General features: G+C 57.4%; 1 protein-coding gene across 2 annotated transcripts in view; it reads left to right on the forward strand.

Annotated features, from left to right (window-relative positions):
• RHBDL3 (rhomboid like 3) overlaps positions 1-2,760 on the forward strand; it is a 77,452-nt gene that overhangs the window by 54,466 nt on the left and 20,226 nt on the right. The gene's annotated exons all lie outside the window — the stretch shown is intronic.

The following is a 2,760-nucleotide window of genomic DNA, read 5'->3' on the forward strand; positions in this document are numbered from 1 at the left end:
TTGCTTCCCCATCGTCCTGGGAAATCAGGCGCCTGCAAGAGAGGAGCAAACTTCCAAAACAATCCGGGGCCCTATAACAAGTCCCACGGTAAAATGACCCCCTTAGAGAATTCATTTAAAGCCCAGCAGACGTTGGATATATGGCGACAGGGAGATGGGACTCGCTCAGCTGGCTCTTCGTCGCTTTTGACTCGGGGACAGGCACTTCTGGGTCCCTTAAGGCGATGGAAGTTAGCTGGCAGGTGATCAATATTGAATTAAAACAATGATAATGCTTAATGATTGCTGAAGGGTTTCCCAGCTAAAGAGATGGGTATAAGATGGGACAGAGGCAAGTAGATATTGATTGAGCGTTGCAGGCTCTCCCGCCAGGCAGAGGGGTTAATGGGTATATATCCACGTGACATACGGATATATAGGATGACATTGAGTTGCAGCTGTTCTGTGCATCAACACATTCTCAGTCCATTGAAGTGGGACTTCAGATGTATATGGCGGTTGTGGACACTGAATGTGCCATTGGGCTGTGGGTTCACTTCTCAGCTTTGCCACCCCAGGGCATACTGTACGCAACCAATATTATCAGTGTGTCCTGGGAAAATATTTTTTATGGTGAAAAGATATTACACCGCGAAGCACTTGAAGCTCCAGACACAGCAATATCCTACATTTGTGTGGTTTTTTTTTAAAATAAATCAGTTCTGTACTATGAGAAAATACTTGTAGCATTTTTTTAAACAACTCTGAATTACATTTTTTATGTATTATACTGTTAGAAGTATTTTTTTGCTTCTATAGCAACCATTTACAAAGTCATATTACCTTCCTCTTCTGAAACAGGCTCGGGCACACCCCTGTTTGAGCCCTGCCCTCTCTCTAGCAGTGCACCAACTGTATCTAGCGACTGCCTGGTCACATGATCTTCCCCACAAAACTTTGCATCTTTGATCCTCTTCTGCAGCACTGACAGCCACTTAGTGAACCCCTGAGCTGCATCTTCGCCGATCGATCACAGAAGAACGGATCGATCGGCAATTTAGCTCATTCCTTATCATTGTGTGGATTGTATTGATGCACATATTAAAAGGGGAAATAAATAAAGTTTAAAAAACCGGCAGCTTTAAATGGACAATCCCACACAGCCACCCAGATGAATTTCTTAGGTACGTCTGAATGGGGAAGTGTTTAATAATCAAAATCAAGTGTTTTCTTTCCCCCTTATCCCCCCCTGTCCTTATCAGAGAGCCGATAAGGGGGGGAGGGGGGAGTCTGGCTGTACAAGCGCTCGCTGATCACAGAGTAACATCACACAGTGACATCACACAGTGACATCACACACAAGGGAGCAGCCAAGGAAATCACCCACCCTCCGACGTCTCCCTTTAATAAATACATCTTATACTATACTAGCTGAGAGACCCGGCGTTGCCCGGGATGTAATGTTCCCGTTCCTCTCTCTCCTCCCCCCTCTCTCTGTTTGTCCCCCATTCACATCAATCCAGTCCCCCCCCTCCCTCCCTCCTTTACAGCTTCATGTAGCGTGTGTGCGTCAGTCACTGTGTGTTTGCTCGCGCGTCAGTGAGTCTGAGGCAGAAACACAAACACACACAGACTGACTGACGCACACACAGTCAGTGTGTGCCTCAGTCAGTGTGTGCGTGCGTCAGTCAGGCTTTGTGTGCGCGTCAGTCAGTGTGTGCGTGCGTGCGGCAGTCAGTCAGTGTGTGCGCGCGGGGCGTCAAAGGCAGGGGGGGGCGTCAAAGGGAGGGGGGGGGCGTCAAAGGGAGAGGGGGGGCGTCAAAGGGAGAGGGGGGGGCGTCAAAGGGAGGGGGGGGGGCGTCAAAGGGAGGGGGGGGGCGTCAAAGGGAGGGGGGGGGGGCGTCAAAGGGAGGGGGGGGGGGCGTCAAAGGGAGGGGGGGGGGCGCCTCAAAGGCATGGATTCCTCCCCCTGCATTTCCTGCAGTGGACAGGAGGGGGGAGGCAGTGGACAGGAGGGGGGGGGGCAGTGGACAGGAGGGGGGGGGGGCAGTGGACAGGAGGGGGGGGGCAGTGGACAGAGGGGGGGGGGGCAGTGGACAGGAGGGGGGGGGGCAGTGGACAGGAGGGGGGGGGCAGTGGACAGGAGGGGGGGGGGGCAGTGGACAGGAGGGGGGGAGGCAGTGGACAGGAGGGGGGGGGGCAGTGGACAGGAGGGGGGGGGGGCAGTGGACAGGAGGGGGGGGGGCAGTGGACAGGAGGGGGGGGGGGCAGTGGACAGGAGGGGGGGGCAGTGGACAGGAGGGGGGGGCAGTGGACAGGAGGGGGGGGCAGTGGACAGGAGGGGGGGGCAGTGGACAGGAGGGGGGGGGGCAGTGGACAGGAGGGGGGGGGCAGTGGACAGGAGGGGGGGGCAGTGGACAGGAGGGGGGGGGCAGTGGACAGGAGGGGGGGGGCAGTGGACAGGAGGGGGGGGGCAGTGGACAGGAGGGGGGGGGCAGTGGACAGGAGGGGGGGGCAGTGGACAGGAGGGGGGGGGCAGTGGACAGGAGGGGGGGGGGCAGTGGACAGGAGGGGGGGGCAGTGGACAGGAGGGGGGGGCAGTGGACAGGAGGGGGGGGCAGTGGACAGGAGGGGGGGGCAGTGGACAGGAGGGGGGGGCAGTGGACAGGAGGGGGGGGGCAGTGGACAGGAGGGGGGGGGCAGTGGACAGGAAGGGGGGGGCAGTGGACAGGAGGGGGGACAGGAGGGGGGACAGGAGGGGGGACGCAGTGGACAGGAGGG

The sequence above is a fragment of the Ascaphus truei genome, chromosome 22, assembly GCF_040206685.1.
Source record: "Ascaphus truei isolate aAscTru1 chromosome 22, aAscTru1.hap1, whole genome shotgun sequence".
Taxonomy (NCBI): Eukaryota; Metazoa; Chordata; class Amphibia; order Anura; family Ascaphidae; genus Ascaphus; species Ascaphus truei.